The sequence below is a fragment of the Pristiophorus japonicus genome, chromosome 5 (genome assembly GCF_044704955.1).
Source record: "Pristiophorus japonicus isolate sPriJap1 chromosome 5, sPriJap1.hap1, whole genome shotgun sequence".
NCBI lineage: Eukaryota > Metazoa > Chordata > Chondrichthyes > Pristiophoridae > Pristiophorus > Pristiophorus japonicus.
In genome coordinates, this window is record NC_091981.1 from 247,586,462 (window position 1) to 247,609,499 (window position 23,038).

The window sequence follows — 23,038 nt, forward strand, 5'->3', positions numbered from 1 at the left end:
ACACAACTGGCTGTTTAAAAATGGCTGAATGCAGACCGCGAGCTGTACTGAGCATGCGCATCCATAGCAGTCACATAAAAACATCATTTTTTTTTCTGTGCCTGCGCAGAAGGGGGGAGGGGACATCATTTTTTGGGTGCAGACATAAGGCTCCACCCCCTGAAGCTAAAGGACAGGCTGCACAGTGCCAATTTCAAAAATTAGAACGGGGAAACGTGAACGTTTTTTTGGAGTAGTCGAGGCCAAAAAAAATGGGCGTAACTCTTGCAATACGCCAAAAACCGACATTGGGGAAAATTGAGCCCCATAGGATAGGAGAGCAAAGACAAAGGATAATCAAATGTGGGAGAGTGGTACGCAAAGGTTAATTTTTCATCACTCCTGCAACACACATACGTTGTAAAAGGGCCCAAGAAGTTCAATTATCTAACCAAAAACATGATTCCCTGCTGATTCTATCAACCCTGATATTTGAAAAAATGCAACATGAAAATGCTTGGATTTGTAATAAGGGAAAGTGTTATATTACAGGATAAGGTGGTCTTCCTATAGGTAGTACCTGTTCCAATGTCTGTCTTGACATCCACGTGTTGGGTGTAACGAAGTTTAACTGAATCGTTGCTGCTCACCTGCTTGTAGACCAATTTATTAAAAGTCGCTCACTGTTGCTTACAGCATTGTCCTTTCACTGACCTGGGTTTAAATCAGCCCCATTTGACAAAAATTGGATTCTATTCTTGGCCTCAGCGAACATCAATTTGCTCAGTCTCAGCCTAATAGCAACACAGTTGCACATCATTTGACATTGATCTGACACACAGAGGGCATAAAATGGGTAGTATGGGAGGTGAAAGAAACATTAGCAGTTCTCATATTAAATTTACTACTGAGTTTTTAAAAATTACTTGGCACTGACATCACTTGCTAAAAATTAAAATGTGCTGTCTTGTGCTTTGTATTTTTTATACATGATTGTTAGTTACAGTGACTTAATGACCAACACTAGCTGAGTTTTGGGGCAAGTAATGTCTGGGAATATACACCCCTGCTTGATCTTTTGAAAATGCTATTGTACTCTGTATATCAATCATATAGTGCCAACCATGGTGGATCTAACCCATACAGACCAGATGGTCCCAGATTTAATCCCTGGTCTTCCCTGTTTAACTGATCATCAGCCAGAGTATTCCGAGATTGTGCTGTTTAGATTAACCTCTCCAACTCTCTCTCTTGCTGCATGTAGTTCAGGAAAGGAGACTGGGAGGGGAGCGAGTTAGATGCAGTCAGTGAGAAGGAGAAACTCTTTCGGCCGTGGTATGAGTGATCGAGAAACTAAGATCTGCCTCTGCACGTCCGCGGGGTTCTGCTTCCAATTCCTAACATGCGACCCGTGCTAAAACAAGTATGTGTGCGCGCTTGGGGAGAAAGGGGAACATTGTGGTGAGGGCAAGAACGATAAAAGTAACTGCAATCGTTTTTAATGTACATTGGACTAATGATTCAAAACATTCACAGATAATGGGAGCGATAGAGATTCAAAGGGCACTAGTTTCTTCTGCAGTCACTTGCCACACACACGCACACACACGAGATACTGCAACTTTTGTTTAATTTTATGAAATAATTGGAATTCGTACATTTTATGTTTGTAACCTGATCCTATTTGCAAAGCATTACTCGACATTGATTTTTCAGAAATAACTGGTCAATTTCTCACATTTACACAATTTTAGCGCCAAATTAACATAGAATAAAATCATCGCGTGGTTACAGCACCGAAGAAGGCCATTCGATGTTGAGCCCATGCCGTCTCTCAGCTAGTCCCACTTCCCTGTCACCATCACCTCAACTGCGAGAAGTACATTGCTTAGGAGTGACCTGGAACAGAATGAAAGAATACCACATACTATTATCCATGCTAATATTATGACTTAGTTAAACTTGATTGTACAAAACTAGCACCACCTTTGGGGGGAAAAAAACTTTCCCCTTGGGCAGCATTGATGTACAGCATTCTGTAGCACATGTGTGATCTCATGGGGTGGTGAGATGTCAGTTATAAACCTGCAGTTTGCCACTGCAATGTAGCCTATGTCAGCCTTGCTACTGTGGGATATGATGAGTAAAGGCTAAGCATTTGTCCATAGGGAAAGAAAATCCGAGTTAAGTGATCACTGGGCTGCTGTTGACTGCCTCCTAAGGTGGCTCAAAAGCAGTATTAAAGAATGGTAACAAGCCTGCCTGTAATTGGTCCTTTACCACAAAGGCCTGATTTTGGGGTTGAGGTGGTGGTGGGGGGGGCGGAGGGGGTGCTTATCACACCACTGCAGGAATAGCTCCTTCCTCTCCCTACATTCACGGCCTTGTTTCCTCCTTGCTCTATTTCTTGTAGTAACAAGAGAGTTGGGCATATTATTGAGAGCAGCGTACCCTGATTTGAGACTCACTTGTTATTAAAAAGGTCATTTTTTTTTTATTTCTCTAAGCTGTAGATGATGCCAATGTATGCTTTGAAAACTGCAATGTCATCTTTGACATCCCAACTAATAGTTCTGTCTTCAACAAATGAATTCTGCTAGATTTTGAGGGGGATTCAAAGAATTGCAGAAGTGACCCTATTATCTAACTGTTCAATCATTTTGCATATTACTCTTCAGGTTTCAGGCAAGTAATGACACTGTATTCTTAAGCATGTTTGAATAGGGCAGATGCCCAAGTATTTCACATGTCTGAATTGCAAGCGCATGCGACACCCCTTTTCTTGATCCTTTCCTCAACAAAACCTGAATAAAGTGTTGTACTCATGGAAGAAGTCTATGCAAAGCTTGATTGTCAATTTGAGCACCCTGTGATGAATGCTTTAGGAGCTTACTACACAAAGCTGTGGAAATTGAAAATCTGCTGACAACCTTTGACCTTAGTGGAATTGGCTGTGCACTGGTCTGAAGTGGACAGCTCCCATCTTCAATGTACAGGATGTGTTTAATGGCATACCAAACTTTTTCACCAGTTCACTGGGTGCAACATTGTATAATTTCGGAAGAGATAATAAACCAAGGCTCTGTTTGCCCCCTCAGGTGGACTGGAGAATTTTGGCTATGAGGAAATATTGGAGACGCTGGGTCTGCCGTCTTTTGAACAAAGGAGGCTGAGGGGTGACCTGATTGAGGTGTATAAAATTATGCGGGGTCTGGATAGAGTGGCTAGGAAGGACCTGTTTCCCTTGACGGGAAGGGTCAATGACCAGGGGCCATAGATTTAAAGTAAAGGTGGTAGGTTTAGAGGAGATATGAGGGGAAATTTCTTCACCCAGATGGTGGTGGGGGTCTGGAACTCACTGTCTGAAAGGGTGGTAGAGGCAGAAAGTCTCACCACATTTAAAAAAAATATTTGCAATGTGCATTTAAAGTGCCGTAACCTACAGGGCTCAGGACCAAGAGCTGGAATGTGGGATTAGGCCGGTTAGCTCTTGTTCGGCCGGCACGGATGCAATGGTCTGAAATGGTCTCCTTCCGTGCTGTAAATTTCTATGATTCTAAGAGGAGGGGACTTCTCTCCGGTGTCCTGGCTAATATTTATCCCTCAACCAACACCTAAACGCATTGCTGTTTGTGGAACCTTGCTGTGTACAAATTGACTGCTGCGTTTCCAACATCCTCTCCCAGGAGATCACATGGCTCTGGTTGGAGCGGAGTGTAGAATGTTTCAGTGTAAGGGGTGTCGCAGTTGTGTGGGTGGACTGGTTGGCTTTTCACCTTTCCGCCATTGTTCATTGTTCATTGTTCATAGGTTTATATGTAACCTTCAGGACTGCTGACCGAAGGCCATGCGGCTCTTTGTCGGCCGGCGCGGACACGATGGGCCGAAATGGCCGCCTTCTGCGCTGTAAATTTCTATGTTTCTATTACAACAGTGACTACACTTCAAAGGTACTTAAATGGCTGTAAAGCACTTTGGGACGTCCTGAGGATGTGAACGGCGCTATATAAATGCTAGTTTTTTTTCTTTTTTTACAACATTTGAGCATTAAGTATGACTCAATTTCATTATATTCAATCTTGTTTGGGTGTCTCTGATTCCTTGTGAGCTGGCTCAATCCGTCAGTTAGCCTTATGACTTGGGGGAGGGCTTTGACATAATTTCCAAAAATCCCTACAATCCTGCTTAGAATTCTGGTTATTTTACCACATGATGCAAAGTTAGAATGTGAACGGGAATTACTTGCCTTTTAATTTTTTTTTTAAGATGATGCCAAAAGTGATCTCAGTCTTACTAGGCTAGGCAGGTACTTAAGCCCTTATTTTGTATCTAGGTGCCTTCCATGGCTCAGTGGTAACACTTTCACCTCTGAGTGCGAAAGTTGTGGGTTCAAATCCCACTCCAGGGACTTGCGCACAAAATCTAGGCTAACACTCTAGTGCGGTACTGAGGGAGTGCTGCACTGTTAGAGGTGCTTTCTCAGGTAGATGTAAAATATCCCACTATTTCGAAGAAGAGCAGGGAAGTTCTCCATGGTGTTCTTGCCAATGTTTATCTCTCAATATCAATAAAAGCAAATTATCTGGTCATTATCACATAGTTATTTATGGGACCTTGCTATGCAGAAATTGGCTGCCATATTTTCTACATTATAACAGTGACCACAGCCAATGAAGTCTTTTTTTGAAGTGTAATATGCTTTGGGGACCTCCTGAAGTCATGAAAGGTGCTATAAATACAAATATTCGTTCTAGATGAAGTGGCACTTTTCTGTGTGTGCATGGGTTTGCTTTGGATCTGAGCCAAGGAGTCCCCATTATCTAGTTTGATTTAGGAAGACTATCCACAACAGTGACTATCTATCTAAACAGTGTGCAGGGCGTTTGTCACATACTCTGTCCCAATTTCAAAATGCTGCAAATATAGTCAAAATTATGTTTGCAAACTACAGAGATAAATGTTGCCAATTATCAACCAAGCATCTAGAATGTGTTAATTTTGAAAAAGATGTTACTTATAAATGCTGAGGGATTTTATTTATTATTACCTAATGTATAGAATATGTTGAGCCCATTAATTGAATATTGGGAAGACCGAAGCCATTGTTTTAGATCCCCACCACAAACTGTTCCTTAGACACTGACTCCATCGCTCTCCCCAACTCCTGTCTGATGCTGAACCAGACTGTTCGCAACCTTGGTATCATATTTGACCCTGAAATGAGTTATCCAGTTTGGTGGCAAAAACAGGAAGGCCGAATATTATCTGAATGGTGGCAGATTAGGAAAAGGGAAGGTGCAACGAAACCTGGGTGTCATGGTACATCAGTCATTGAAAGTTGACACACAGGTACAACAGGCGGTGAAGAAGGCAAATGGCAAGCTGGCCTTCATAGCTACGGGATTTGAGTATAGGAGCAAGGAGGTCTTAATGCAGCTGTACTGGGCCTTGGTGAGGCCTCACCTGGAATATTGTGTTCAGTTTTTGTCTCCTAATCTGAGGAAGGACGTTCTTGCTATTGAGTGAGTGCAGCGAAGGTTCACCAGACTGATTCCTGGGATGGCAGGACTGACCTATGAGGAGAGACTGGATCGACTGGGCCTGTATTCACTGGAGTTTAGAAGAATGAGAGGGAATCTCATAGAAGCATATAAAATTCTGATGGAACTGGACAGATTAGATGGAAGAAGAATATTCCCGATGTTGGGGAAGTCCAGGACCTGAGGTCACAGTCTAAGGATAAGGGGTAAGCCATTTAGGATCAAGATGAGGAGAAACTTCTTCACTCAGAGAGTGGTTAACTTGTGGAATTCTCTACCACAGAAAGTTGTTGTTGCCAGTTCGTTAGATATATTCAAGAGGGAGTTAGATATGGCCCTGATGGCTAAAGGGATATGGAGAGAAAGCAGGAAAGGGATACTGAGGTGAATGATCAGCTATGATCTTATTGAATGGTGGTGCAGGCTCGAAGGGCCGAATGGCCTACTCCTGCACCTATTTTTTATGTTTCTATGTTTCTAGACACTGACTCCATCCCTCTCCCCAACTTCTGTCTGATGCTGGACCAGACTGTTCGCAATCTTGGTATCATATTTGACCCTGAAATGAGCTTTTGACCACACATCTGCAGCATAACTAAGACCACCTATTTCCTCCTCCGTAACATCGCCTGTCGCCTGTTTCCACCATTGCCTTAGCTCATCCACTGCTGAAGCCCTCATCCATGCCTTTGTTTACCTCTAGACTTGACTATTCCAACGCACTCCTGGCTGGCCTCCCACATTCTATCCTACATAAACTCGAAGTGATCCAAAACTCGGCTGCCCGTGTCCTAACTTGCACTAAGTCCCACTCACCCATCACCCCTGTGCTCGCTGACCTGCATTGACTTCCCGTTAAGCAAGGCTTCGATTTCAAAATTCTCATCCTTATTTTCAAATCCCTCCATGGCCTTGCCCCTCCCTATCTCTCTAATCTCCTCTAGCCCCACAACCCCCATCCCCGAGATGTCTGCGCTCCTCTAATTCTGCCCTCCTGAGCATCCCGGATTATAATCGCTCAACCATTGGTGTACGTGCCTTCTGTTGCCTAGGCCCCTAGGTCTGGAACTCCCAGTCTAAACCTCTCCGCTTCTCTACATCTTTCCTCATTCAGGACGCTCCTTAAAACATACCTCTTTGACCAAGCTTTTGGTCACCTGCACAAATTTCTACTTCTGTGGCTTGGTGTCAAAATTTTAGCGCATAATATTCCTGTGAAATGCCTTGGCACGTTTCACTACGTTAAAGGCACTATATAAATACAAGTTGTTAAAAATGAGAGTGACTGACTTTGATATGCAGATCTAAATTTAAGAAATAAACTGACATAATAGGGTTGCCAGTTTGAGTGCTTGGAAAATTATAGTCTCCACTTAGCTCCCCTTCCGTCTAGAGTTAAAAATATTTTGGTGATTTCTTAACCAGCAGATCTGTTACTTTTTGTAAGTCTGCCACAAAAGAAGCTCATGTGTTCATTATAAATCGTAGTGAGTTCAACATTTTTGGCTTTGCCTTGGCCATCTACAGTGTTTAGCATAATGTTACGATTAGTCTGGGCAAGTCCTCTGGCTGCTTTTGAGCCGATATTGCGTTCTAGTTGAGCATTCCTTGCAGCTTGCGATTACTTATTGAGAAGAACTTCTTGTCCGTTAAGAAGCGATTGGTTTCTTTGTACTTAGGAGCTTCGAGTTGCGGCAGTGTCTATTTTTCTTCTGCTGCCACACCGTAACATATGTTGTGATTTGGCCACAGATTTGCAGTAGTTCATTATAATCCCTCAAATCTCTGTCATCCAATCTGTTTTAGCATTTCATTGTACCCTAATTTCTGTTTGTAATCTGATTAGTAGCATGAGCTGCTTTAAACTGCAACCTATTGCCTAGCCTCTTCCTTCAGCCTGTCGCTGGCTTGACAGCTCCAGTCCTGTGCTGTTCCATGGAAAACGTCCACACAGTACTGTGTAGACGGGCCTAGCTTTGTGTCTGGTATAAAATTAGTCATTACTCGTCCCTTGAAACCTTGAATCCTGCAACCATGTTCAGAAATCCATGGATTGCTGGTTATGCCCGAACAGTAACATACTGTGGCCAAGGTAAGTACCAAAAATATGCTGCGCAGCAAACCCTGTTAAAGTGCCCTTGTCTGTGTGTTCTCCTATTTTATTTCTCTCTCCTTTCCCCCTCCCTCTTTTTCAAGGGCACTAGTAAACAATAGACACGTATATTAACTTAGAAATCTTGGATGTACACTTTTATCAGCAATGAGCTTACATTGTATTTAATTCTGTTCCAAATGTTTAATTCTGAGTTTCTAGATGCATTTGATTTATTAAAGGATCGCTGTGTTGCCGTCTGCTTTTGTGGAAATAGGGGGAGGGGAATTAGTATATCTTTTGTGTACAGTGTACGAGCGAGAGTCGAATAATATTTAAGTATTGCTAGCACCACTTGAATTCTGCACGAAGCCAGCTTATTCTAAAGAAAGAGATGTCTATATTGTGCAAATACAGTGCAATAAATTTAGCAGTAAATTGTGCAAAGTACTGCGAATAAAGCAGCTGTATGCAAGTACAATTAAGATTTTCTGAATTCAATCTAGTGTAACTAACTGCATTTATATGTAAAATGTGTTTATATTTGCATTTGAATGTATATGTGTGTGTGACTATGTATACAGGTATATGTGTATTGTGTATGTATAATCTGCACATATCTAGTTTCTATTTTCTTATAGATGCAAAATTCCATCCCCTTTTAAGATCTCAATCAAAGTTACTGTAGGACAATATATAGTGCATAGCAGATTGGTATTGATTCATTTTTTTTCATTGTACTGTGTATTCCTTGACGCTGCACAATTTTGTAGGAGTGGGCAATCAAGATTACAATTGAGAATTAGATGCAAGGCATAAACTGAGCTGACTTTCAAATCTGAGATAATCATGCACAAATGAATAAGGAATTATTTATGTGCAGTAACTACTATACCATCTATTGGATGAATTTTAGTGTTCTACATTGTACGATCGTGCTCCAGCAAATCTGAAAAGTTGCTGTTCATAAATAAGCTATTGTGCTCAAGTTTCTTGACTATTCTACCTTAATGAGCCAGAGTTTAGTACAGCCAGCGAACGAACAGTGCCCATCGTTCATTAGGCCTGCCCATATCCATTTAATTCCCATGAGATTTTGCACTGCAAGTTGCTATGGGCTCAAATTTCCCCAGGAGTTGCCCCATTTTTTTTGGGGGGAGTAAGTAGCTTTTTTTGGAGTAACTTAAAAATCGCAAATTTCCCCATTTAACTTACTCCAGTGTAAGTCAGCTAGTTAGATTTTTTTCTAGTTTAGTTTTTTTTCTCTCCAAAAGGGGGTGTGACCAGCCACTTACTCCTCTTTTGGCCATAGAAGCAAATTTGGCCAGCTGAAAGTTACTCCAAACTAACTTAGGCCAGTGTATGTGGCCACTTTTGTAGGCACAGAAAAACCTTACCTATGTTTAAGAAATCAGCGCAGGTAGCCAGAGATGTGGGGGTGGTAGGTGGGGAAGGTGAGTTAGAGGATTCTAAAGCACTAAACACCTTCACAACATCACAATATCTTTAGCACAACAGCTGCACAACATCATCAAAAATAAATGAAAGATAAATCAGCTACAGAAAATAGAGCAGTCCTACCTTGCCGACTGCGGAACGCACCGGCTAGCCCTCCCGCCAGGGCTGGGGCGGCAGGCACGCATGACTGTAGGGGTGAGGGATTTTTACTTTTTATAGTTGTTCCTAAATGTTGTGTGGTCCTAATGGAACATGACTCAGTTTTAATGCAAAATATCTTTTATGGATATTTTACAATGCACTTCAACAACAGCAAAGAAAGGCTGCACCCATCCCTCACCCACATCTCAGGGAAAGTGCACTTCCTCATAGGGTCGGTGATGGGGGGGTGGGTGGTGGTGGTTGGGGGCCCGGCTTGGGTCTCACCGGTGGCTGGTGTGTGGATTGAAGTGGGAGTGGCATTTGAGTATCTGGCCTTTGTGCCCTTATTGCAGAAGCTCGCACCCTTATGACATCTGCCATCGTTTGCACATCCTCTGAAATGCCCGCCCTCAGTTCCTGTCTCAGTGCTGAGATTTCTCCCGACAGTGTCGCTACCTCATCACTCACCCCACTGACGGTCGCCACGAGTGATCTTGTAAGGCATTGGTCTCCTCGCCCAATGACATAACCTGATTAATGTCTGATGAAGGCTGCATCTCAGGAGCTTCTCCTTCCCCTCGCCGTGGGTCTGCCTAGTGGCACCCTTCCAGTGCGAAGCGCAGACTGGGACGGTGGGGCACTGGGTGTCCCAACATGCATTTCACTACCGCCACTGGGACCTGCAACCTCGGAAGGTGTGAAACCATGGAATGTCGCTGCGGAACTCATGGAGGTTTCTGGCAGTGTGATGCCCTGTATTATAGACTGATCCAGATCATGATTAGCATTCTCCCGTGAACACATTTCCATGGACCCCTCCTTTCTCCCCCCCCCCCCCACCCCCCCACTTGCCTTGGTCTGGAGTGCACATATCTGGATCTTCAGGATTGTCGTTGTCTTCTGCAAAAGACAACACAACAGTCAAATGGTTAGCAGCACAGGAGGGGGCAGGATGGGTGGCATGAGTAGTCTCACGCATAGCAGGCCAGACAGCAGGTTGATTTGAAGGGCGACGATGCATTTTAATGACTCGCCCTCACCCTCGCGTGTGAGTCCAGCTTGTGCAGAGCTGATTCTTTTTCTGCCGGTGCGACTCAGCAAGGCAACAATCCTCTGTTCCAGGGGTGATAGTTGGTGCAGATTTGGCGACCCTCCTCCTGTTCTAAGTCTTTCCCTTTTTGTTGTGGGCTAATTTCTTCTGCAAAGATGAAAATATAACTTTTCACACATGGTGCGCTTCTGATGGGTGGGACACATATAGATGGTCACCTTTATAATTGCAATTCCATTTAAAGATGAAGATATTACTTACACTCACTACTTGACCAACGTCCTGACATTTCTTTTTGCACTGGCTTCCAGATCTTGCGGTATTTACCCCTGCGGAGAATTCTTCTGCAATTAGGTTCCAGCGTCGTCTCAGTTCTTTGGGTGGAACTTTTGTGGGACCACTCTTTCTGATATCCTGCTCCAGCCATCTGTCCTCAATGACAGTGACTAGTTTCTCCATTTCCTCATGGAGGAAGTTCTTTGTTCTTGTTGCATGCTCCTGCGTCATTGGTGTATTGGACTTACACTCAGGTAATCTTGAAACATCACAGTTCTCACCTTTCTTCCACCTATGCAGCACTCCTTTCCACTCTGTCAGCCACCCAAAAATCACTATTCACATCTTACCTTTATATACGGTCCATTGCCAATGCTGCTGAGCCACTGAGGACGCTCTCCCTTTAATGGCTGATTGCCAAGCGTCCTGCTCCAACTGAAACACTCATTGCGCATGCGCGCACGCTGAAACGGACATGCGTCCCCCCTGCCGGCACTCGACGCTGAGCCCAAGCCTGCCACCACCCCCCCCCCCCCCCCGACAGCTGCGCTGAGCAAGTGCAACCGAAGCTCCACCCCCCTGCATGCCACGCCACGGGGCCAGAACGATGAAGGAGCGGCCAAATTAAGAGGTAAATTTTCGGCGCGTTTTTTGCCCCACAAAGTCGGTGTGCTACGCCGCTCTAGACGGCTGGGGAAATTTAAGCCCATAAAATGGGAGATCGAAAAGGCGCAGTGCTCGCTACAGGGCATCTAGGACCTGTGTGAACAGGACTAGCAACTGTGCATCTCCTTAACCAATCAGATTGAAGGATTGTGAAATGGCAGCATAGCCTGAACCAGGAAGTGTCAGTTAGAATAGTGAATTCAATGTCAAATCAGGCACAGAAAGTAAAATAAAAAGAGGGAAAGAAAGATTGGATTAAGAGTAGAAAAAAAGAGACAAAAAGTAAAACAAAAACATTTTAATTTTATTTTAAATCAACAATTAAAAGCTGAAGGAATGAGATTCCATATTTTGTAATAGTTCATTTTCAGTGCCCGAAAGGTTGTTCTGGCAGTAATTAAGACTTCTCATGCAGTTTAAAAAGTACTTTGACTGAAATGAATGAGCCCTAATTTTCCGTGGTGAGTTTAGTCCACATCTACCAACTTAGTACAGGAACTTCACTGCGTTCAATTTATTTGAATGGTGAGTCTGATAGCTTCTCAAAAATGGTATCTCGCTAGCAGTACAGCAGCGCCTCTTGAGCAGCAACTTCAGGATTTTAACATTTAACCATTCATCCGTATCTGCCAACGCCTGATGTTGCTGTGACATTTGCGCATAAATAATAGTGAGCACCGTTAGCCTCGCTGTTATTTTGACAGGAAAATCTGAACCACTGTGTCCAATGGTGCTTGACGAAAGAAGTAGTTACGCATCTAAATCTAGTTTTAGTTGAATCCCATGAGGAACAGAAAAGTCTCCTTTTGCACATGTTTCTTCATAGCTGTTTTGTGTCAGTTGACAACTGAAGTACTGCAAATGAACATCTGGACAATTTGGTGCTGGTAATGAAAATAGTGTGTTTATGAATGTGGCTGTGTGTGTGTAATGATATAATCGGGTATGCATCATTTTGTTAAATTCTTTGCAATCCAAAGTGTATAATTTCCAGTAGTCTTGTGGTTGCATAAGGTGTTATGTTTCCTTTCTTTCTGGCCAGACTCTCTATAATTGAGACATTTTCAGATAATATTCTGTGATTAAACCTCCTAGATGGTGTTGTCAGAAAACCAGCATTAAAAATAAAATAAAATTTGCATTTATATAGTGCCTTTCATGACCTCAGGACGTCCCAAAGCGTTTTCCTCAGGGCGTCCAAATTTGCTTTACAACCAACAAAGTACAGCAAGGTCCTACAAACAGCATTTGGCTAATGACCAAATAATCTGTTTTTTAGTGATGGTGGTTGGGGGATAAATATTGGCCAGGACACCGGGGATAATACTCCTGCTCTTCCTTGAATAGTGCCATGGGATTTTTACATCCACCCGAAAGGGCAGACCTGGCCTCAGTTTAACGTCGCATCTGAAAGATGGCACCTCCGACAGTCCAGCCCTCCCTCAGTACTGCACTGGAGGGTCAGCCTAGATTATGTGCTCAAGTCTCTGGATTGGGACTTGAAACCATAACCTGCTGACTCCGAAGTGAGAATGTGTTACCCACTGAAGCACAGCTAACACATTGTTGTGAAGATTTGAAATGTTGCTGCAAAAAGTGCTCGTGTTACTTGGATAATAAACAACCTGCTGTGTTGAATTTCTGCTTTGTTCAGCAAAGTAAGAGTTAATACAAGAAGGAGGACTGCCGAAGTTGGTAAAGATGGGAAGGAAGAGCTCAATTGTGGAAATGCAGCCAGACTCCTCTTGCAGTACTGTTAACAGTTTTGAAAAAGCCAAAGTGCAAAATTTCTAGTTGTGATTTAGTTCTATTCAGAAAATGAACAGAAGTGACACTTTTTTTTGTAGGGAAGTTTTGTGACCTGGATAGATTATTCTCAAAACATCTTCAGCCCTGCTCTAAACCAGCAGCCCATGTGGTTCTGTTTGCTTGTCGTACTGCTCTGACAGCGCTGGGAATTGACCTGGTGTTACAGGCGAGGGTTTGGGGCCCAGAAGAGGCTAGGGCCCAGCCCACACTGCAGTCTATGGATAGTAGGAGCATGTGTGCTGCACTAGGTCCGTGCAGCAGAGCTTGGTCTCCAGTCGTCTTGGTTAACCCTTGCCACTGGATCAAGCCCGTGTGGTGGCTGGTGTGCAATGGCTGCCCCACATTAAAAGAATCCACGCACAGGCATCTTCCACCCTTCAATATGTAGTTCTGGACCTAGAATGTCAGGTCCCTCATTGAAACACCTGTGAACTCCTCCCTTTTTGGTGTGGAAGCAAGTCATCCTCGATACGAGGGACTGCCTAATACTATATTACTGCTCTGACAGCACTGGGGATTAACCTGGTGTTCTAATAGCACCGTGCCAGCTGGAGGAGGAATTTCAACAAGTGATACTTTGGTTCTCGGAGTCAGCACTTTCATCCAGAATTTCTGTCCGAGTCCAACTGTTCTGAGCTTCTATTGCTCAAATTGTCTGACATCATTCCCTCATGATCCTTCCTACACATTGGACCTCTGTTTGGAAATGTATTTATCTAACAATAGACCACCTAATTGATCTTTGAAGGAAGTTGCCACCACAGTGTGCTTGAATTCAGATACCTGGTAAGTATTCCAGTTGCAAAACAGTGGGGGAGAAATTTGTGTCGTTTGCGCCTCCCGTTAGCGACTCCCAGGACGCAACGTGCACTTGAAATTGCTTGATCTCTCGCACTTTTGGGCGAGTTGTGCTGATAAACCAGCGCAACCTAGCAGAAGCTCCTGCCCTGTGTGTTTTTCTTCAGCATTTTTATGTTTTGCAGTCTTTAAAAAGGCTGAAAGAAATCCGTCTGTTAACAAACTTAAGTCTAATTTTGTGAATTTAGAGTGAAGCACATTGAAGCTGGATGCTGCAGCTCCGGTCTAAGAAACTCCATGTATTAAGCAGATGTTCAGTTGTAATTTATACAAAAAAATTTATGGCATTTAATGTGTTTAATGCTCTTTCCTCCTGGGTTTTCCATTTCTAGATTTTTCTGCATTGTGTATCATTCCTGGGACTCCTGCCTGCTCCCAAACCTCTAGCAGTGCTACTTTGTAACAGGCTGCTAGGTGGCATATGGGAGCAGTGTGATTTTCTCCATTCCTGCTGAGCAGTACCAGACTTCCATCCACTCTTTGCCCCCAAGATAGTGCAGCCAAGATCAGGTGCCTGCCATGCAGAAAGCATCGATGTAGCTAGCCTGCATTCTTCTTGGCTGTACCTTCCAGCAACTTAAACTGTGTGTTTATAATCTTGTCTAGTGCTCGGTGTGTGTGTGTGAAAGAAGCACAAGCTGTCACTCCAAAAGAACTTTGGGTACTAGGATTTTCCCTCTGTCCTCTTTTCTTCCTTCCCTACCCACCAGGCAAGACTATACAGAGCCTTTAATGTATAAAAAATGTCCTAAGGCACTTCACCTTCTCATTTACTTTATCAAAAATGTCAATGTTTTTGAACACCTTTTATCACATCTCCTCTTTACCTTCTCTGCTCTAAGGAGAATAACCCCAATCTCTCCAGATAACTGAAATCCCTCATACCTGATACCATTCTCGTACATCTCTTCTGCACCCTCTCCAAGGCCTTGACATCCTTACTAAAGCGTGATGCCCAGAATTCCAGCTGAGGCCTAACCAAGGTTTTATAAAGGTTTAGCATAACTTCCTTGCTTTTGTACTCTTTTAGTAGTATTAGGCAGTCCCTTGTATCGAGGATGACCTGCTTCCACACACAAAAATAGATGAGTTCACAGGTGTTTCAATGGGACCTGACAATCTAGGTCCCGAACTACATACTGAAGGGTGGAAGATGCCTGTGCATAGATTCTTTTAACGTGGGGTGGCCGTTGCACACCAGCCACTACACGGGCTTGACAGAGCTAGGTCTTGATCCAGTGGCCAGGGATAACCAAGACAACTGGAGACCAAGCTCTGCTGCATGGACCTAGTGCACACGCATGCTCCTCCTATCCATAGATCGCAGTGTGGGCTGGCCCGTGCTGCCCCTGGGCCCCGATCTCTGTTCCTCCACCCCGATCAAAAATGGAGCAGTCAGAAACAGGACATCAATTAATCTTTGAAATATCAAAATATTAAACTCCAGCCTAGTTGAAGGGTTATTAACACCAGCAGAAACAAACGGCAACTAACAGAATAAACACAGTCAATAGGATGTGAATAACAGCAGAATCCAAACCCTGCAGTCACTTATGAATTCGCTGGTGTATCAGCAGGTTGGATGAATGAGTGAATCCCTTCCCACACTCAAAGCAGGTGAATGGTTTCTTCCCCAGTGTAAACTCGCTGGTGTGTCAGCAGGTTGGATGACTGAGTGAATCTCTTCCCACAATCCTATGCCTCTATTAATAACGACAAGGATCCCATATGCTTTTTTTAAACAGCCTTCTCAACTTGTTTTGTCACCGTCAAATATTTGTGTACATACACTCCTCGGTCTCTCTGTTCCGGCACCCCCTTTAACATTGTACCATTTTTTTCATATTGCCTCTCCTCATTCTTCCTACTAAAATGCATCACTTCGCACTTCTCTGCATTAAATTTAATCTGCCACATGTCTCCCCATTTCACCGGTCTGTCTGGTCTCCTGAGGTTTGTTACTATCCTCACTGTTTACTACATTTGAGTTTTGTGTCATCTGCAAACTTTGTAATTGTATGCCTACATCCAGGTCATTAATATATATCAAAAAGAACAGTGGTCCTAATAATGACCACTGGGAACGCCACTGTACATTTCCCTCCAGTCTGAAAAACAACCGTTCATCACTACTTTCTGCTTCCTGTTCCTTCATCAATTTTGTATCCATGCAGCCACTGTCCCTTTAATCCCACGGGCTTTAATTTTGTGTACAAGTGGTACTTTGTCAAATGCTTTTTGAAAGTCCACATACTCAACAGCATTGCACTACCCTCATCAACCCTCTCTGTTACTTCGTCAAAGATTCGAATCAAATTAAACACTATTTGACTTTAACAATAGACTGATTGATGAGAATATGCCTCGAAATGTACCATGAAGACTATAAAGTGGTTCATTGCATATTCACCAGCACCCAACACATTACAATTTGATCAAAATGCTTAAATTATTAAATATTACTTATTTTTATCTTCAGTACTTTGTTTGCCTGAATATTAATTGTGTTGGTAATTTAGACCAATTTAGTTGCATGTTTTAAACTAATACCTGTAAAACTGAAGATAAAATAGTTGCAATGAATAGCTTTTTTCTCTTTGCAGAAAATAGGCATGACAATGTATCACAAAGCTATTTTGGCCTAGAGTTGTTAAGGTGATATTTATCTGTATATATTAACAGGGATTGACAGTAGGCTTCCTTTTCTGACCTGTTAACATGTTTTAAAATGTACATTACCAAATTTTAAAACTGCGCATGATTGCTTCATAGGCGCAAATCAGAAGTTCTTCTTTAAAGTGTGCATTTTTGAGAGTGCTAAAACCAAGCACAATTGACAACTGTTGGAAGGAAAGAAAAAATAGGATTTGCATTTATATAGCGGCTTCCATGACCTCAGGACATCCCAAAGTGCTTTACAGTCAAAGAACTTTTTGGAATGTAGTCACTGTTCAGAGAAAAACGAGGCACCAATTTGCGCACAGCAATGAGGTAATGGCCAGATAATCTGTTAGGTGTTGGTTGAGCACTAAATGTTGGCCAGGACACCGAGAGAAGTCTCCTGCTCTTCTTCCAGTAGTATCATGGCTTCTCGTGCATCGACCTGAGAGGGCAGACGGAGACTCAGTTTAACATCTCATTCGAAAAACAGTGCAACACTCCCTCAGTACTGCACTGACATGTCCGCCTAGATAATGTGTTCAAGTCTCTGGAGATCCCCAAAAATAGTAGTTTCATGAGTATCTGCCATGTTATGAATAAATATACCTCTTTTGAAGAATTCACTTCACTTCAGTCCTGAACACACTACACAGTGTGCTTTATCTAACTAGGATCTCAAAATATCTGTAATAATGTGTCAATACATACATACACACACATATATGTACACACACACACACACATACATCATGGCATCCAATTGTTTCTAAAACAATTCCCAGGTATTTGCTTTCACTGGGAAGTCATTTTCATGGTTGATCAATCAAGCGTACGCATGCATAAGAATTTTCTGATATCTGTTCAGATTTGTGTATTACTCGTTTGAGCCTGTGCCTCTTATACTATTCTGTTTAGTTTTTTTTACTTCTTCCTGTTCCACATTGTTTTCTATCTTGTATAAGGGTTTTTCTTTTCAATGCTGAACAGCCCCAGTTTTCCCAGTCTCTTCTCATACCTCAGTCCCCTGACACCAGTGATCAGCCTTGTGGCTCTTCTCTGAACTGCTTGCAGGGCTTGAAGGTCTCCACTGTATCTCTAATAAGACCAGTATCTGAGTTATAGTCTGATCAGAGCAGTGCACAGATTGAGAATGACTGTTTTTTGACTTGTACTGCACTGTTTTTGGCAATGTAGTTCAGCATTTTATTTGCTTTGTTTAATTGGTGCTTTGCAGTCGTTGCACACCATGAGTGTTGAGTCCAAGACCTCCAGATCCCTCTTGCATCATCCTAAACTGTTTCAACATGATTCTAGGAGTGTGTGTGTAGTCCCTTTATTCATCCAATGTGCATTACTTTACACTTGTTCATATTGAATTTCATCTATCATTGTTTTGCTACCCACTTGGGCTTGGCTATAATTCCCTCCACACTCGAATAGCCTGCTGAATTTCACTCTTAGCTCAGAGATGAAGAAATTTGACGAGGTTCATTTTAAATTTACTGACATTTAAATGTCCCTCTTAGTTTGGTATCAGCTGCAACAGTCACCACTTTGTGTTGAATTACTGAATCCAAATTGTTGATGTAAAATTAGAAACAGGTAATGATCTAACACTAAAACCTGGGCGCTCCACAGCTTTGAGCTTATCTAGTAGTTCATACAAAACTTTGTCAAATGCTTTTCGTAAGTCTAGGTGTACCACATTTTCAGGCTTTACCCGTCTCTTGTATCGTGCTCTCTATCTCCCCCTGCCCCCCCCATCTTGTCTCTCCCCCCTACACCCCCATCTCGTCTCTTCCCCCTACACCCCCATCTCGTCTCTTCCTCTCTCTCCACCCCCCCATCTCATGTCTCCTCTCTTTTTCCCCCCACCCCCAATCTCATCTCTTCTCCCCTCCCCCTTCCCATCTTGTTGCTTCTTTCCCCCCCACCCCCCCATCTTGTCTCTTCCTCTCTCTCCACCCCCCCCCCCCCCCCCAATCTCAAGTCTCATCTCTTTCCCCCCCCCGGCCCATCTCACTACCCTCCTCCCACCCCCAACTCGTCCCCTCAATAACATTGGCCGCTGCTTTTAAGGGGAGGCTGGTAATTGTATCCCAAGCCTGGCTCCATGTTTATACTGGAATACACAAAACAAGGTCTTGGTCAAAGAATGCTTGGTGGTATTGGTGAAAAGTAGGGATGATGAGTGAACGAAGTGAAGGCAAGGATTCGACTTGATGCATTTTTCTTTGTTTCAGAAGTAGTGGCAGAACATCACGTTGGACTTGCAAGAGGAATATTATTTCAAAAGAGGACTCTAAGGTATAATATTTTCATTTTTCAAAACTGAACCTTCTAGAATCTGTTCCATATAACTTACCTTACCAGTGTTTTTTTTTTCTCCTTTTCGTCAATTTTCTCTCCTCTTCTGAAGGCATTCACTCCTCCTTGGGGTGTGGTTGCACAGGCACTATTTGCCCTCTGCTACCTTGCTCAAATGGCTATTTGTCAAGCTACAGGGGGCATCATAACTGAGCCCAAACCTTCCTAACTGTATTCACATACAATTCCAGCTGGGATTGTAAGGTAAGGTTCATATTCTGGAGACCTTGCTCTGCCAAGAATCCTCAGTTTTCTTGCAAGTTAATCCTTTCAGAATGAGATCCCAAAAGTCTACTTAAAATCAGTCTCTTGAGTTCCTTGGAGTCTCGATCAGTTTAAAGTTCTATGCATATCCCCCTTGGTCTTTGCGCATTCTAAACACTATATCCCAAACTAGGTAATTACATCGCAACAGAGACTGATCACCTGATACTGGCTGACTCATCTCATTGGAAATTGCTATTGAAAATTGATTCCAGGTGAATTTAACTACTACTGGAGCTAAGCCAAATATCGAAGACTTGCTGTGCATGCTGATATATGTGTATAAGTATCGCAAACTTGGTCTTTATAAGTAGATTTACGATTTTGTCATATGTTGGGCATAGAGAAAATCTGCATGCATTTATCTATAGTATTGCTGTGCTTGGACAAGGGATACAGTTCTCACCAGGTGGAAACCATGCAGATGACTGCACTGAGCCTCCAGGAGGCTGCAGTTCCCTGAACCTAGACTGGGCCACACCCAAAGTGTGTGGACATGCCTGGATTAAAATTGGTTGTGACGGTCAATGTGACTGAAAGCACATTTGGCCCGTTGACATTTTTCTTAAGTAAATGCAAAATTCTTCAATATTTTATCATCATAACCCATTTGGTTCACTAATGTCCTTTAGGGAAGGAAATCTGCTGTCCTTACCTGGTCTGGCCTATGTGTGACTTGACCCACAGCAATGTGGTTGACTCTTAACTGCCCTCTGAAATGGCCTAGCAAGCCACTCATTGTAACAAACCGCTACAAGAAGCAAGAATAAAACTGGATGGACCACCCGGCATCGACCACGGCACCATCTTCGGGTATAACAACGGCACACCTAGCCCAGTCCTCCTCACTAACATCTCTGGACTTGTGCCAAAAATGAGGAGAGCTGTCCCACACACTAGTCAAGCAGCAGCCTGATATATTCATACTCACAGAATCATACCTTTCCTCCAACGTCCCAGGCTCCTCCATCACCACCGGCAGGACAGACCCACCTGAGGTGGTGGCACAGTGGTATACAGTCGGGAGGGATTGGCCCTGGGAGTCCTCAACATTGAATCTGGATCCCATGAAGTCTCATGGCTTCAGGTCAAGCATGGGCAAGGAAACTTCCTGCTGATTACCACCTATCATCCTCCCTCAGCTGATGAACCAGTACTCCTCCATGTTGAACACCACTTGGAAGAAGCACTGAGGGTAGCAAGGGCACAGAATGTATTCTGGGTGGGGGACTTCAATGTCCATCACCAAGTGTAGCTCGGTAGCACCACTGCTGACCGAGCTGGCTGTATCCTGAAGGACATAGCTGCCAGACTAGGCCTACAGCAGGTGATGAGAGAACCAACACAAGGGAAAAACCTACTTGACCTCGTCCTCACCAATCTACCTGTCGCAGATGCATCTGTCCATGACCGCATTGGTAGCAATGATCACCGCACAGTCATTGTGAAGACGAAGTCTCGTCTGCACACTGAAGATACCCTCCATCCTGTTGTGTGGCACTACCACTGTGCTAAATGGGATAGATTCAGAACAGATCTAACAGCTCAAAACTGGGCATCCATGAGGCGCTGTGGGCCATCAGCAGCATCAGAATTGTATTCCACCACAATCTGTAATCTCATGGCCCAGCATATCCCTCACTCAACCATAACCATCAAGCCAGGGGACCAACTCTGGTTCAATGAAGAGTGCAGAAGAGCATGCCAGGAGCAACACCAGGCATACCTAAAAATGAGGTACCAACCTGGGAAGTTGCAACACAGGACTACATGCATGCTAAACAACAGAAGCAGCATGCTATAAACAGAGCTAAGCAATCCCACAATCGACAGATCAGATCAAAGCTCTGTAGTCCTGCCACATCCAGCCATGAATGTGGGTGGATGTGGCACTAACAGGAGGAGGAGGCTCCATGAATATCCCCATCCTCAATGATGGGGAACCCAGCACGCAAGTGAAAAAGAAGTGTTTGCAACCATCTTCTTCAGCCAGAAGTGCCGAGTGAATCTTGGCCGCCTCCTTAAGTCCTCACCATCCCAGAAACTAGTCTTCAGCCAATTCATTTCACTCCACATGATGTCAAGAAGTGGCTGAGTGCAAAGGCCATGGACCCCGACAACATACCGGCTGTCGTGCTGAAAACTTGTGCTCCAGGACTAGCCACACGTCTAGCCAAGCTGTTCCAGTACAGCTACAACGCTGGCATCTACCCGACAATATGGACATCTGCCCAGGTATATCCTGTCCACAAAAAGCAGGACAGATCCAATCTGGCCAATTACTGCCCCATCAGTCTAATCTCAATCATCTGCAAATTGATGAAAGATGTAGTCGACAGTGCTATCAAACAGCACTTACTCACCAATAACCTGCTCACTGATGCTCAGTTTCGGTTCCACCAGGACCACTCAGCTCTAGACCTCTACAGCCTTGGTCCAAACATGGACAAAAGAGCTGAATTCCAGAGGTGTGAGGTGAGAGTGACTGCCCTTGACGTCAAGGCAGCATTTGACTAAGTGTGGCAACAAGGAACCCTAGTAAAATTTAAGACACTGGGAATCGGGGGGGAAAACTCTCCACTAGCTGATATCATAACTAGGTTGTAGTTGTTTGTCAGTCATTCCAGCCCCAGGAGTTCCTCACATAACCTTCATATTGATTGGATAAAGCAAATTGGCCAGGGTAGCCTTGAGTTCGTAGAATGTAACCGGGATAGTATGTTGCGGAACCAACCAGGGAGCAGGCTATCTTGGACCGGGTATTGTGTAATGAGACAGGATTAATAAATGATCTCATAGTAAAGGATCCTCTCTGAATGAGTGACCATAACATGGTTGAATTTCAAATTCAGTTAGAGGGTGAGAAAGTTGGATCTCAAACCAGTGTCCTAAGCTTAAATAAAGGAGACTACAAAGGTATGAAGCAGAGTTGGCTAAAGTGGACTGGGAAAATAGATTAAAGGGCCCCAATTTCCCCAAGAGTTGCCCCGTTTTTTTTTGAAGTAAGTAGCTTTTTTGGAGTAACTTAAAAATCACAACTTTCCCCATTTAACTTGCTCCAATGTAAGTCAGTTAGTTAGGTTTTTTTCTAGTTTAGTTTGTTCTCTCCAAAAGGGGGCATGACAAGCCACTTACACCTCTTCTGGCCATAAAAGCAAATTTGGCCAGCTGAAAGTTACTCCAAACTAACTTAGGCCAGTGTATGTGGGCAAAGAAAAACCTTACCTATGTTTAAGAAATCAGCGCAGGTAACCAAAGATAGGGTGGGGGGCGGGCGCGGAGGTGAGTTAGAGGATTCCAAAGCACTAAAGACCTTCACAACATCAGTAGAACGTTACAACATCTTCAGCACAACAGCTGCACAACATAATCACAAATAAATGAAAGATAAATCAGCTACAGAAAATAGAGCAGTCCTACCTTGCCGACTGCAGAACGCACCGGCTAGCCCTCCCGCCAGGGCTAGGGGCGGCAGGCACGCATGACTGTCGGGGTGAGGTATTTTTACTTTTTACAGTTGACCCTAAATGTTGTGTGGTCCTAATGGAGGATGATTCAGTTTTGATGCAAAATATCTTTTATTGTAAATTTTACAGTGCACTTCAACGATACCAATAACAACAACAGGTAAGAAAGTCTGCACCCATCTCCCCCCCCCCCCCCCCACTCCCCACATCTCGGGGAAAGTGCACTTCCTTATAGGGTCGGTGTTGGGGCCCCGGCTTGGGTCTGACCGGTGGCTGGTGTGTGGAGTGAAGTGGCAGTGGCATTTGAGTCTCCGGCCTTTGTGCTCTTATTGCAGAAGCCAGCTCCCTCCTGGCATCTGCTATCATCTGCACACCCTCTGAAATGCCCATCCTGACTTCCCGTCTTAGT

At 43.7% G+C, this 23,038-nt stretch overlaps 1 long non-coding RNA gene across 1 annotated transcript in view; it reads left to right on the top strand.

Annotated features, from left to right (window-relative positions):
• LOC139264658 (uncharacterized) overlaps nucleotides 1–23,038 on the top strand; it is a 106,928-nt gene that overhangs the window by 65,197 nt on the left and 18,693 nt on the right. The window contains exon 2 of the long non-coding RNA XR_011593390.1: nucleotides 18,775–18,838. This is a non-coding gene — a long non-coding RNA (uncharacterized lncRNA). The remainder of the gene's footprint in view (nucleotides 1–18,774; nucleotides 18,839–23,038) is intronic.